This window comes from Arachis hypogaea, chromosome 13 (assembly GCF_003086295.3).
Source record: "Arachis hypogaea cultivar Tifrunner chromosome 13, arahy.Tifrunner.gnm2.J5K5, whole genome shotgun sequence".
NCBI classification, from domain to species: domain Eukaryota; kingdom Viridiplantae; phylum Streptophyta; class Magnoliopsida; order Fabales; family Fabaceae; genus Arachis; species Arachis hypogaea.
The window spans coordinates 46513780-46529108 of NC_092048.1; the positions used below are offsets into that span (position 1 = coordinate 46513780).

Sequence of the window (15329 nt, forward strand, 5' to 3'; positions counted from 1 at the left end):
CCAACAATTTTGAGCTCAAACCACAGCTAATATCACTTGTGGAGAATCATTGTTCATTTGGTGGGAGTGCTAATGAAGACCCAAACCAACATCTCACAAAATTCCTGAGAATTTGCGACACTGTGAAGTCTAATGGAGTCCAGGAAGATGCCTATAAACTGCTTTTGTTCCCATTTTCACTTAGGGACAAGGCAGCTAAGTGGCTGGAATCATTCCCAAGGGGGAGCCTAACAACATGGGACGAGGTGGAAAGCAAGTTTCTGGCACGTTTCTACCCCCCACAAAAGGTCAATAGGCTTCGATCTGAGGTTCAGACTTTTAGACAACAAGATGGTGAAACTCTCTACGAGGCATGGGAGAGGTTCAAGGATTTGACAAGGAAATGCCCACCAGACATGTTTCATGACTGGGTGCAATTGCACATTTTCTATGATGGACTTTCTTATGAATCAAGGAAGGCTGTAGACCATTCATCAGGAGGTTCATTGAACAGGAAAAAGACTGTGGAAGAAGCCATTGAAGTGATTGAGACAGTGGCTGAGAATGAGTACTACTATGCATCAGAGAGACACAACACTAAGGGAGTCATGGAGCTGAACCATGTTGATACAATTCTAGCCCAAAACAAGGTGTTTGCCAAGCAACTAGCAGAGCTCACCAGGAAATTAGAAACAAAGCAAGTGGCTGCAATATACACACAAGATCAAGAGGAAGCAAGCACTGAAGGAGGTGATTGGGAAGAGGCCAATTATGTAGGAAATCAACAAAGGCAACCATATGATCCACATTCCAACACTTACAACCCAGGCTGGAAAAACCACCCAAACTTTGGGTGGGGAAACCAGCAAAACCAACATAACAAGTCCACATACCAAAACTCCAACCAAAGATCATATCAAGCCACACAAAACACTTACTCCCAACCATCATATCATGGCCAAAATAGTCAACCTACCCAACCTAATCCGAACCAACAATTTCAAGATCAATTGAACAGGATAGAAGGAAGGCTGGCAAACATGGGTCAGGACGTAAGTGAGTTGAAAAGCTTTAGGGATGATGTGAGATCTACCTTGAGGAACCATGGTGAAAGACTAAAGAGGATGGAGTCTCAAGTAGGAGAGCTGTCTCAATAAGCCCCCAAGTCAACTGCAGTGTTCCCTAGTGACACGGAAAAGAATCCTAAAGGGGAACAAAAGGGAGTGAGATGGGAAGACTGCAAGGCCATCACCATATTGAAGGAAGTCTCAGAAGAAGAAGGAATCAGACCCTCAGAACAGGAGCCAGAAATCTTGAAGGAAGGTTTGGAAGAAGCTAAGCAGGAAAGTGAAACTGATCAAGCCAAGGAACTGCAAAAAGGCACGATGGAAACATACCAACCAAAAGCACCATTTCCTCAGAGGTTAGGAGGAGGTGAAAAAGGGAAAACCTATTCAAGGTTTTTAGAGACATTTAAGTCTCTCCATATCAATATTCCCTTTCTTGAGATTCTCCAGCAGATGCCTACACATATCAAGTATTTAAAGGAATTGTTGAGCAAGAAAAGAGTTTTGAAGGGAGGACAAACGGTAACAATGAACAAAGAATGCAGTGCCCTCATCAAGAAGGACACAGTCTCTAAGAAAACAGACCCAGGAAGTTTTCATATCCCCTGCATCATAGGGGAAACAAAAATTGACAGAGGATTCTGTGATCTAGGAGCTAGCATAAATGTGATGCCTCTAACTCTTATGAAGAGGCTACAACTGAATGAGGTGAGATCCACTGATGTAATCATACAACTGGCTGACAAAACTCAGAAGCAAGCTGAAGGGGTAGTTGAGAATGTGCTGGTGAAAGTGGGAGATTATTACTTCCCCACAGACTTTGTCATTTTGGACATGGAGGAAAGCTACTTACACCCTATCATTCTGGGCAGGCCATTTCTAGCCACTACTAGAGCGCTCATAGATGTAGAACAAGGAGAGCTAATTCTGAGAATACATGATGAACAGCTCATTTTCAAAGTTTTCAAACCTGCATCTGAGCCTGAACCAGAACCTAAAAAGCCTAAGGATGATAGTAGCCATCTGTGTTTGGAGGAAAGTAATCCAGCAGCTGAAACTTTAAAACAGTCCTTGGAAGGCAAACAAGAGTTGCAAGAGTTAAAGCCACAAGAATCAATGGAAACAGATCAGAAGGATCCTCCTGGCATAAGGGTCAATGAAGAAATCCTCAAGAGAAAGGGAAGAATGGTAGGGAAATTGCCAAGAGGGTGGAGAAACAAGAAAATTCCCACTGAAGGTTTTTCTCCGGGAGATAAAGTGATATCAAGTCATTATCTGCCAATCCCACCTGGCCTCAAAACCATTCCTTCCCAGCTCCCTCAAGTGTTCACAATCAGGAATGTTCTTTCTATGGAACATTTAGAAGTCATGAAGGAATCAAATGGGGACGTTTTCATAGTGAGAGGAGAAGACATCAAGCACTACAATCCACCCTAACAAAGGACAACCGTCAAGCTAGTGACGTTAAAGAAGCGCTTCATGGGAGGCAACCCATGTTTTAGTATCCTTACTCTTTATTGTTTTGCTTTACATCTAATAAAGCATGGTTTCTTATGCATGAACTTGAATCCTCAGGACAACTGTTGATAAAGTGCACTAAACATTGCATGTAAATTACAATTGGTCTCTAAGTTTGGTGTGCCTGAAGGCACTCCCAAATCTTATTCAAATTGTATTCAATCTTTCATTCAAGGTGCACGACCAAACATTAAGTTTGGTGTTCCTTTTGAACACAGTTAATGAAAAGCAAGAAGTTCCTCTGGATTTAGAAGTTCATGACAAGTATACCATTTGCATGTTTTAATACTTTGATTTCAATTACTTTAGGTAGTAAAATTGTTTAGGATTAAAGCGCCAAAGTGACTAGGATTTATTAGAATTATGCACATTCATTAAGGACAACCAACATGGATTTCATGTCATCAGGAGACATTACCAAACACTAAGTTTGGTGTCCAGTAATAAGTGTGCATACATACAAAGGTCACGGCTATAAGCTCAGGAAGTCAATCATTGATTTACAATTCAAAAAGAAGGAAAAACATGTACAAGTACTATTCATTATTCACATGACCGAAAAAAATGATAGCAAATTTGTTTGTTCGTGCAGGTACAAAAGGAAAGATAAGAATGGAGGAAAAAGACAAGGGGGGAGGTACGGTGCTTGGTCAAAAAGGAAGTTCACAAGTCTTTGAAACTAACACATGGGAAAAGGGAGTTCTGCATGAAAAGATAGCTACATGTACAACCTAATGCACTCAGAATACTTCCAAGAAAATGAAAAGCAATTCGTCCTTCTCCCTAATTCATATATTTACCATCAGGCCACCCTTCACAAATCACCCTAGCCGTCCATTTTTCACTTACGGGCACTATAAAGAACCACTTGGGGAACGAGTTCCACACCACCAAATCTCCTTCATGCACATTTTCTTTCATCATAGCATAACTATCTCTTGCCGAAAACAACCTCACCATACTTCCAACAACACTTCTTGCTTCACCTTGTCAACTTTAGCTTGTCACTTACCAAAACTAAAGAACCAATGGCAGCCTCATCTAGCCACAAAAAAAGAAAAGACAAGCAGCCAATGGAGGAGAACAGGGAATTCGATGCATGGAGATACAAATCAGTTTTCCATGAGATTCAAGCCGAATGGATGAGACCTAAAATGGTACTAGCTGAGGTTCCCTTTGACCTTGAAAAGGATGAGTTCCCAGGTGTTTGGGAGAAGATCAAAAAGAGGAAGTGGGAGCTCCTGACTAAGCCAATCACTAAAATCAACATCAACCTGGTGAAAGAGTTTTATGCAAATGCAGTGAGGGAGGATTCAACCGTGAAACCCACATACAAAAGCTATGTGAGAGGGGTGGAAGTTGACTTCAGCCCCAAGGCAATCATGAAAACTCTTGGCCTGAAAAACATACGTTTCAGCCAAGCAAGTTATGAGGAAAGGATGATAGGAGAACCTGACTATACGACTATTGCGGAAGACCTTTGTGCCATCAGAGCTGAATGGGTGAGAAAAACAAGAGGGGCTCCAAGAGTCTTGAGAAGGGGAGACCTAACACCTGAAGCTAAAGGGTGGTATGCAATAGTTAGGAGATCCATCCTACCCACTGCAAACTCTTCAGAAATAGTCCCTAAAAGAGCCATCTTGCTACATTGCATTATGGTGGGAGGGGAGATCAAAGTTCATAAGCTCATTGCTGAACAGATACAAGAGCTTAGTGAGAAAAGTGACCCTGAATCCTGGCTCCACTTCCCTAGCACCATCATTAGACTATGCATCGATGCCCAAGTACCTCTTGAAGATGAAAGACCTAATTGGCTATATCCTGGAATGGCTATAACTGCGTACAGAATGACTCTTGGCCCAATTGCTCCAAGACATACAAAAAGAAGAAATGAAGAAGGGCAACAAGCAGAAGCAAAGCAAGAAGCAGAGCAAGAAGGATAAGAAGGAGAAGAAGGAGAAGAAGAGCAAGAAGAGCAAGGAATTCCAGAAAGAAGACAACAAATTCCCAGAGACCCCATGGATATGAGCAGAATGCAGGAAATCATAGAAGGAATGTCTCAACAATACATGAGGTCTCAGGAGAGACAAGAGGACTTTCACCTAAAAATGATGGATATGCAAAGGAACTTTGAATCAAGATTCTTAGATCTGCAAAGGGAACAGAATTTACAATTACAGGAATCCCTCAGCCACATATGCCAACACCAAGATGCCAATGTCTTGGCAATCAAGGAAGCCACCACTTTACAGAACGCAAGATACTCAGTGCAAGCTGATTACAACATCAGTTCTCAAATCAAGCTTAACTACATAGGGGAACATCTACACAAGATGGACCCAGCATTCCCAGCTTTTGATGAGTATTTCAAAGGGAGGAAAGAAGGAGAAATAAACAAGGCAATGATCCTTGAAAAAGGAGTGGAAGAAACAATGAAAAAGGCTGGATTCTGGAAAAAGCTCATAAGAAAAGACAAAGGAAGTACAAGTGGTCAAAAAGAGGTAGGAAGCAAGAAGAAGCAGGATCCCAAGAATCAAGAAGAACCAAGCAATAAATGAGAGGTGGTCTCGTTCCTTAATAATCAAATGATAATTGATGAATTGTCTTTATGAGCTTTCTTTCATTATAAGTCATTTAAGTTTTATGTGAACGTTCTAGTATGTTTGTCTGTTTATTGCTTTGAATAAAGTGAATGCCTAGATGTTTGGATATAACTTCACCTTCTTAAACAAATGCTTGCCATGCTTGTTCTGTTTCCAAAAATTAAAAGAAAAGTTTGAACAAAAGTAGCTTGGCTCAATTAGTGACAAATCAAGTAGAATTAAGTGGTGGTATGCATGCTTGATTGTTTAGTCAGATCACTGGAAATAGAGTGTAGAATTATCATTTTTTGTGTAGAAATTGAAAACTGTCTATGGATCTTGATGAATAAATGTCTTTGGCCATGAAAAAGATAGAAAAAGAAGAAGAAAAAGCCACTAAAAAAAGGCAACCAAAAAGAAAAAAAAAATTGAGAAAATAAGCTAGGCACCAATGGTTTGAACTTCTGAGACAAATGCCTGTGGTGTTTATGTATTAAGGATATGCTTGGATGAATAGGTTCTGAGGAGTGTTTCAACACTTGGTAACTTGGGTTAACTAACCCGGGATTATCAACCAAAAGTCCATTATCAAGAGCAACCTAAATACAAAACATTTAGTCACACAAAGAGGTGCTGGGCACCAATGTCTCAAGAAGAAATGTGAACTAAAATGCCTGCAGTGGATATGTGTAGTGCACTGATAAGAAAAAGAAAATGCCAAAGGCATGTGCAACACATGACACTAAGCAAACAAGGAGCAAAGGAGCTCAAAGAAAAAGAATAGAAAAACAAAGAAGAGAAAAGTGCCAAGGACATAAGAATAACAAGAGGCCATAGCAGTGTTTGATGAATGCAATGAAAAAGTGATGCTGTAACTTTCTGCATAAAACCCTTCTGATGAACTTCAAGTGCTTACTAATATAGCCAATGTAGTTGCTTTCTGTTTCATACTTTCTTCTCAAATAACTCAGGACTTGCTTAGGGACAAGCAAGTATTAAGTTTGGTGTTGTGATGCCAAGGCATCTTAGGCGAGTTTCACTAGCATTTTTCTGTTAGTTTTAGTTGTTTTATGCACTTTCTTGAGCTTAAAGTAACCAAGAATGGTTAAATGAATAACAAAGCAATGAACCATCCAAACAGTATGATTTTTATGCAAATTTCATGAGTTTTTAGTTATATTACTTGAATGCTATGAATGGAAGATTCTCATGAAAATTTGCAAGACTTTGATGCAGTTGTTTGGATGATTTCAGGAAAGAAGAGGCTAGGCAAGGAAGCAACAAAAATCAATAAAGGAAGCTTGAATATCACATGTGGAGTTTAAGTTCCAGTTTAAGCTTAAACTGGAACTTAAACGGCCAAAATCATGAAAGCTGAGGAAAGGGTGAAAGTGGCGTTTAACCTCCAGTTTAACCTTAAACTGGAAGTTAAACGCCAGAAATGGGAAATGCACCAGGGAGCCATTTCCACGTTTAAGCTCCAGTTTAACCTTAAACTGGAGCTTAAACGTGTTCGACCAAGTTTTCTCCTCCAGGGTTGCTTTCTCCATTTCCACGTTTAAGCTCCAGTTTAACCTTAAACTGGAGCTTAAACGTGTTCGACCTCCAGGGCTACCTTTCTCCGCTTCCACGTTTAAGCTCCAGTTTAACCTTAAACTGGAGCTTAAACGTGTTCGACCTCCAGGATGGCTTTCTCTATTTCCACGTTTAAGCTCCAGTTTAACCTTAAACTGGAGCTTAAACGTGTTCGACCTCCAGGGCTGCTTTTCCTATCTCCACGTTTAAGCTTCAGTTTAACCTTAAACTGAAGCTTAAACGTGTTCGACTACGTTACCCTCCAGGGCTGCCTTCTTCCATTTCCACGTTTAAGCTTCGGTTTAACCTTAAACTGAAGCTTAAATGTGCTTCCACAAAAGGCATCACTGGAAGTGTCTGGCGTTTAAGCTGCAGTTTAAGCTTAAACTGCAACTTAAACGCCACTCTTGGAAAAGGTTTCTGGGCCAAAAATATTGCAGTTTAAGTTAGCATTTGAGCACAAACATTAACTTAAACTTACTCTGGTATGAAACCCAATTGAATATCATGGTTTATGGGATTGGGCCTGAAGGATTGATGAGTCTGGAATTTCAATTTGTTGAGTCATGTGTCATTACTTGATTATCACTAAGTTGGCTCAATGAATGTTACAGAATTTGGATCAGCAGCCTCATCAAGATTATGGATCATAAACCCAAAGCAAAAGGAAAGCAGGGAGAGGCCTCAAAGCCCAAGAAACACAACAGAAGCTCAATGAAGAAAGTGTATAAATAGGATAGAATTTAAGTTAGAGAGGGACTTTTTTTTTACCTTTTCATTTTTGGGGAAGTTTTCATACTTTTGTAATTGAATTCAGAGCTATGACTCACTAAACCCCCTTTCATTGGGTTAAGGAGCTCTATTGTAATTCAATGAATCAATAATAGTTTTATCTTCTTCTTCAATCTTTTCTCTTGAATTTTGTTAGAAAGCTTCTCGATCTAATTCCATTGGGTAGTTGTCTTGGGAAAGAAACTACCCATAATTGGAATCCTTCGGAACCTTGGGAAAGGAATGGAGGGTTCATGCTAGAGAAGCTTTCTCACAGTGAATTGGATTGGGGTTTGGATGGATATTGTGACATGTAATCCTACCAAATTGTGGTTCATGAAACTGTGTGGTATAATCAGTGATCGAGCATCATCTCTTCTTATGAACATTTAAGCCAAGGGATTGGAAATTTGTTTGTTTTTAGAGAGAATTGGTGAGCCAAGGGATTGGGATCCAATCATATAAGATTGCCAAGAAAAAATTCAATGAACGCATTGGTTGAGGAAGAGATAAAAATGTTTTGATTCGGAGATCTCAATATCTCCTAAAACCCAATGAATTCCCCATCTCCGATTTCCACTTTCTCTTTACATTCTGCAATTCAATTCATGCAATCACCCCTATTCCCTTTTAATTTCAGCAATTTAGCTTCTCGCTCTTTAATTCATGCAATTTAAGATTCCGCAATTTCTTGCCATTTACGTTTCCCGCCAATTTTACATTCCGCAACTCTCATCTAATTCTTGATTCCGCTCAACTAGACACACTTCTAATCCGAATTGCTCATTCAACCAATCCTTGTGGGATTCGACCTCACTCTATTGTGAGTTTTTACTTGACGATAACCGGTGCACTTGCCGGTGAACACCAAACTTAGTTCCTTGCCATATGCAGCAATTTGGATCATATGCAGAAAACCTCATGTGCTTTTATTAAGAAAATAACTATGAACTAGAAATTAAACTATTGTTTAAGTAGTTTCCCTGATTGGTTGGAGCTAGTGACTAGTCATGCTGAGGTAGAAATGTGCTTTTAATGAAGTTTTTGGTGGAACACCAAACTTAGAATCTCACATTCACCCTTGAATTGTTTTGGTGTGCAACACCAAACTTAGCTCCTTGCAATACAGATAAATCTACTTAACTCTTTTATTGAAATAACTACAAAAGAAAAACTACCTTTGGTTGGGTTGCCTCCCAACAAACGCTCGTTTACTGTCATTAGCTTGACATGTTGTTCCTGACTTTCTTCCTCTTCCTCCAGTTTGTTAAGAGGAATGACTTCAAGTGGATAAAGGAGCTAGTTAGTGCCCCTTGTTGTGAATGCCTCTTTCCAGCAAGCTTTCCCTTGTGATTGGCTTGAGTGAACTTGCTTGTTGGCTCAGGAGTTGGATTGTTCTTCGACCTTCTCTTCTTCATGGATATGGTCCTTTGTTTCTCGGTCACAATCCTCATTTTGGTGCTTGTTTCTACTGCCTTCACATCCTTGATCTCAGAACTTGGTTGTTGTTGGACAGTTGGAGTATCCTGTTCATCAAAAGCTTCCTGAATTTGTGGTTCAATGAACCCTTCCTCTTTGCAACTCTCTGTTTCATTGGAGTGTGATCTCCCTTGATTGACTTTCTCCCTTTCTTGTTCTTCTGATTCCTCCCTTGGGTTTGCCATGGTATCACTAGAAGAATTGTGGGTAGGGATTTGCTTTGATAGATATCCAATTTGTGCTTCTAGCTTTTGAATGGCAGCACCTTGATTTTGTAAGTTGGATATCACTTCTTCCTTAAAGCTTTTCAAATCAGCCACATCTCTGCCCATAGTTGCAAGCATTCCTTCTATCCTGGTTAACTGATCATGAAGTGATTGGTTCGGATTGGGTTGATGAGGTTGATTATCTTGGCTGTGATATGGTGGCTGGGAGTATGTGTTTTGTGTGGGCTGATAGAGTCTTTGGTTGGAGTGTTGGTAGTGGTATGACTCTTGTGTGTAGTGGAATGAGTCTTGTGGATAGTGAAATGAATTGTATGAATTTGAGAAGGAATTTTGTGCTGAGAAATGCTCAAGTGATGAAGAATTTGGATATGTAAAACTAGGAGGTGAGGTTGGATAATTCAGAGGTGATGGCTCTTGATGAATGGGGTGTGAATAAGTGAAATCTCTTTGGTTTCGATCTTCCCAGCCACAACTTGAGTAGTGATCAAATTCACCAAAACATGGACCATTTTGTGGCTCTGGGAAGTACCCCGTTTCCTGTTCCTGATACTCCCACCCACCATGAGCATAATAACATGAATCATTCTGTGGTGGTGGAGAGTTTCTCATGAATTTTGATTGACCAAAAGATGATGGATACTCCTTTCTTTTTGCAATGTGCTCAGTCTCAAACAATACTCATCCAAAGATAGTGGAAATTCCATAGTGAGGCAATATCACAAACAGCTAGTGGTTAGTATGCTAACAAGTGAATAAGCAAAGAAAACAAATTAAAATTTGCAGAAATTAGCAGTAATAAACTGAAACAAAAACTATTAACAAAAGAAAAGAAAAATTGCTCAATCTAGTTAACTTCCAATTGGAGAATTGTCAATCGAAAACCAATCCCCGGCAACTTAGTGATAATCAAGTAATGACACATGACTCAACAAATTAAAATTCCAGACTCATCAATCCTTCAGGCCCAATCCCATAAACCATGATATTCAATTGGGTTTCATACCAGAGTTAGTTTAAGTTAATGTTTGTGCTCAAATGCTAACTTAAACTGCAATATTTTTGGCCCAGAAACCTTTTCCAAGAGTGGCGTTTAAGTTGCAGTTTAAGCTTAAACTGCAGCTTAAACGCCAGACACTTCCAGTGATGCCTTTTGTGGAAGCACGTTTAAGCTTCAGTTTAAGGTTAAACTGAAGCTTAAACGTGGAAATGGAAGAAGGCAGCCCTGGAGGGTAACGTAGTCGAACACGTTTAAGCTTCAGTTTAAGGTTAAACTGAAGCTTAAACGTGGAGATAGGAAAAGCAACCCTGGAGGTCGAACACGTTTAAGCTCCAGTTTAAGGTTAAACTGGAGCTTAAACGTGGAAATAGAGAAAGCCATCCTGGAGGTCGAACATGTTTAAGCTCCAGTTTAAGGTTAAACTGGAGCTTAAACGTGGAAGCGGAGAAAGGTAGCCCTGGAGGTCGAACACGTTTAAGCTCCAGTTTAAGGTTAAACTGGAGCTTAAACGTGGAAATGGAGAAAGCAACCCTGGAGGAGAAAACTTGGTCGAACACGTTTAAGCTCCAGTTTAAGGTTAAACTGGAGCTTAAACGTGGAAATGGCTCCCTGGTGCATTTCCCATTTCTGGCGTTTAACTTCCAGTTTAAGGTTAAACTGGAGGTTAAACGCCACTTTCACCCTTTCCTCAGCTTTCATGATTTTGGCCGTTTAAGTTCCAGTTTAAGCTTAAACTGGAACTTAAACTCCACATGTGATATTCAAGCTTCCTTTATTGATTTTTGTTGCTTCCTTGCCTAGCCTCTTCTTTCCTGAAATCATCCAAACAACTGCATCAAAGTCTTGCAAATTTTCATGAGAATCTTCCATTCATAGCATTCAAGTAATATAACTAAAAACTCATGAAATTTGCATAAAAATCATACTGTTTGGATGGTTCATTGCTTTGTTATTCATTTAACCATTCTTGGTTACTTTAAGCTCAAGAAAGTGCATAAAACAACTAAAACTAACAGAAAAATGCTAGTGAAACTCGCCTAAGATGCCTTGGAAGTTAACTAGATTGAGCATTTTTTTTTGCTTTGTTCATTCAGTTCAAGTTACTTGTTTAATTTTAATTTCTGCACTCTGTTACATGCTTTCTTTCTTTATGCCTTTAAATTCAAGCAACTAACTCACTGACTCACTAACTATTTGAATTAATTCCTCAACTGCTCTAACCATACTCTTCCATTAACCAAGAGTATTTTACTTGTTTGTTGCCTGTGCTGTGTTCTTGTATGACAGGTAGGAGAGGAGAGACATCAACTCCTCCATATACCGAACCAGAGAGGACCCTTCATAGACTTAGAAGGGAAGCAAGAGGGAAGAGAGTACTGGGAGAAGAAGAATCTGAAGGAGAATCTGAGGACAATTTTGAGGAAGCTCTAGATCTCAACATGGAAAGAGAAGTTCATAACCATGGGAGAGCTGATGGAAACAATGCCATTCCCGAGAGGAGGGTTCTTGGTTCATACATAAACCCAACATCTGGGAATTGTGGTAGCAGCATTCAGAAACCACCCATTCAGGCCAACAATTTTGAGCTCAAACCACAGCTAATATCACTTGTGGAGAATCATTGTTCATTTGGTGGGAGTGCTAATGAAGACCCAAACCAACATCTCACAAAATTCCTGAGAATTTGCGACACTGTGAAGTCTAATGGAGTCCAGGAAGATGCCTATAAACTGCTTTCGTTCCCATTTTCACTTAGGGACAAAGCAGCTAAGTGGCTGGAATCATTCCCAAGGGGGAGCCTAACAACATGGGACGAGGTGGAAAGCAAGTTTCTGGCACGTTTCTACCCCCCACAAAAGGTCAATAGGCTTCGATCTGAGGTTCAGACTTTTAGACAACAAGATGGTGAAACTCTCTACGAGGCATGGGAGAGGTTCAAGGATTTGACAAGGAAATGCCCACCAGACATGTTCCATGACTGGGTGCAATTGCACATTTTCTATGATGGACTTTCTTATGAATCAAGGAAGGCTGTAGACCATTCATCAGGAGGTTCATTGAACAGGAAAAAGACCGTGGAAGAAGCCATTGAAGTGATTGAGACAGTGGCTGAGAATGAGTACTACTATGCATCAGAGAGACACAACACTAAGGGAGTCATGGAGCTGAACCATGTTGATACAATTCTAGCCCAAAACAAGGTGTTTGCCAAGCAACTAGCAGAGCTCACCAGGAAATTAGAAACAAAGCAAGTGGCTGCAATATACACACAAGATCAAGAGGAAGCAAGCACTGAAGGAGGTGATTGGGAAGAGGCCAATTATGTAGGAAATCAACAAAGGCAACCATATGATCCACATTCCAACACTTACAACCCAGGCTGGAAAAACCACCCAAACTTTGGGTGGGGAAACCAGCAAAACCAACATAACAAGTCCACATACCAAAACTCCAACCAAAGATCATATCAAGCCACACAAAACACTTACTCCCAACCATCATATCATGGCCAAAATAGTCAACCTACCCAACCTAATCCGAACCAACAATTTCAAGATCAATTGAACAGGATAGAAGGAAGGCTGGCAAACATGGGTCAGGACGTAAGTGAGTTGAAAAGCTTTAGGGATGATGTGAGATCTACCTAAGGAACCATGGTGAAAGACTAAAGAGGATGGAGTCTCAAGTAGGAGAGCTGTCTCAACAAGCCCCCAAGTCAACTGCAGTGTTCCCTAGTGACACGGAAAAGAATCCTAAAGGGGAACAAAAGGGAGTGAGATGGGAAGACTGCAAGGCCATCACCATATTGAAGGAAGTCTCAGAAGAAGAAGGAATCAGACCCTCAGAACAGGAGCCAGAAATCTTGAAGGAAGGTTTGGAAGAAGCTAAGTAGGAAAGTGAAACTGATCAAGCCAAGGAACTGCAAAAAGGCACGATGGAAACATACCAACCAAAAGCACCATTTCCTCAGAGGTTAGGAGGAGGTGAAAAGGGAAACCTATTCAAGGTTTTAGAGACATTTAAGTCTCTCCATATCAATATTCCCTTTCTGAGATTCTCCAGCAGATGCCTACACATATCAAGTATTTAAAGGAATTGTTGAGCAAGAAAAGAGTTTTGAAGGAGGACAAACGGTAACAATGAACAAAGAATGCAGTGCCCTCATCAAGAAGGACACAGTCTCTAAGAAAACAGACCCAGGAAGTTTTCATATCCCCTGCATCATAGGGGAAACAAAAATTGACAGAGGATTCTGTGATCTAGGAGCTAGCATAAATGTGATGCCTCTAACTCTTATGAAGAGGCTACAACTGAATGAGGTGAGATCCACTGATGTAATCATACAACTGGCTGACAAAACTCAGAAGCAAGCTGAAGGGGTAGTTGAGAATGTGCTGGTGAAAGTGGGAGATTATTACTTCCCCACAGACTTTGTCATTTTGGACATGGAGGAAAGCTACTTACACCCTATCATTCTGGGCAGGCCATTTCTAGCCACTACTAGAGCGCTCATAGATGTAGAACAAGGAGAGCTAATTCTGAGAATACATGATGAACAGCTCATTTTCAAAGTTTTCAAACCTGCATCTGAGCCTGAACCAGAACCTAAAAAGCCTAAGGATGATAGTAGCCATCTGTGTTTGGAGGAAAGTAATCCAGCAGCTGAAACTTTAAAACAGTCCTTGGAAGGCAAACAAGAGTTGCAAGAGTTAAAGCCACAAGAATCAATGGAAACAGATCAGAAGGATCCTCCTGGCATAAGGGTCAATGAAGAAATCCTCAAGAGAAAGGGAAGAATGGTAGGGAAATTGCCAAGAGGGTGGAGAAACAAGAAAATTCCCACTGAAGGTTTTTCTCCGGGAGATAAAGTGATATCAAGTCATTATCTGCCAATCCCACCTGGCCTCAAAACCATTCCTTCCCAGCTCCCTCATGTGTTCACAATCAGGAAAGTTCTTTCTATGGAACATTTAGAAGTCATGAAGGAATCAAATGGGGACGTTTTCATAGTGAGAGGAGAAGACATCAAGCACTACAATCCACCCTAACAAGGACAACCGTCAAGCTAGTGACGTTAAAGAAGCGCTTCATGGGAGGCAACCCATGTTTTAGTATCCTTACTCTTTATTGTTTTGCTTTACATCTAATAAAGCATGGTTTCTTATGCATGAACTTGAATCCTCAGGACAACTGTTGATAAAGTGCACTAAACATTGCATGTAAATTACAATTGGTCTCTAAGTTTGGTGTGCCTGAAGGCACTCCCAAATCTTATTCAAATTGTATTCAATCTTTCATTCAAGGTGCACGACCAAACATTAAGTTTGGTGTTCCTTTTGAACACAGTTAATGAAAAGCAAGAAGTTCCTCTGGATTTAGAAGTTCATGACAAGTATACCATTTGCATGTTTTAATACTTTGATTTCAATTACTTTAGGTAGTAAAATTGTTTAGGATCAAAGCGCCAAAGTGACTAGATTTATTAGAATTATGCACATTCATTAAGGACAACCAACATGGATTTCATTCATCAGGAGACATTACCAAACACTAAGTTTGGTGTCCATAATAAGTGTGCATACATACAAAGGTCACGGCTATAAGCTCAGGAATCAATCATTGATTTACAATCAAAAGAAGGAAAAACATGTACAAGTACTATTCATTATTCACATGACCGAAAAAAATGATAGCAAATTTGTTGTTCGTGCAGGTACAAAAGGAAAGATAAGAATGGAGGAAAAAGACAAGGGGGGAGGTACGGTGCTTGGTCAAAAAGGAAGTTCACAAGTCTTTGAAACTAACACATGGGAAAAGGGAGTTCTGCATGAAAAGATAGCTACATGTACAACCTAATGCACTCAGAATACTTCCAAGAAAAATGAAAAGCAATTCGTCCTTCTCCCCTAATTCATATATTTACCATCAGGCCACCCTTCACAAATCACCCTAGCCGTCCATTTTTCACTTACGGGCACTATAAAGAACCACTTGGGGAACGAGTTCCACACCACCAATCTCCTTCATGCACATTTTCTTTCCATCATAGCATAACATCTCTTGCCGAAAATAACCTCACCACACTTCCAACAACACTTCTTGCTTCACCTTGTCAACTTTAGCTTGTCACTTA

The 15329-nt window shown here is 40.2% G+C and overlaps 2 non-coding genes across 2 annotated transcripts; both read right to left on the minus strand.

Annotated features, from left to right (window-relative positions):
• Positions 1-293: 293 nt before the first annotated feature.
• On the minus strand, positions 294-397 carry LOC112738868 (small nucleolar RNA R71). The gene has a single exon (XR_003169821.1). It is a non-coding gene; the product is annotated as a small nucleolar RNA R71 (small nucleolar RNA).
• Positions 398-12060: 11663 nt separating this feature from the next.
• On the minus strand, positions 12061-12164 carry LOC112738755 (small nucleolar RNA R71). Its single transcript, XR_003169698.1, has one exon. It is a non-coding gene; the product is annotated as a small nucleolar RNA R71 (small nucleolar RNA).
• Positions 12165-15329: the final 3165 nt, after the last annotated feature.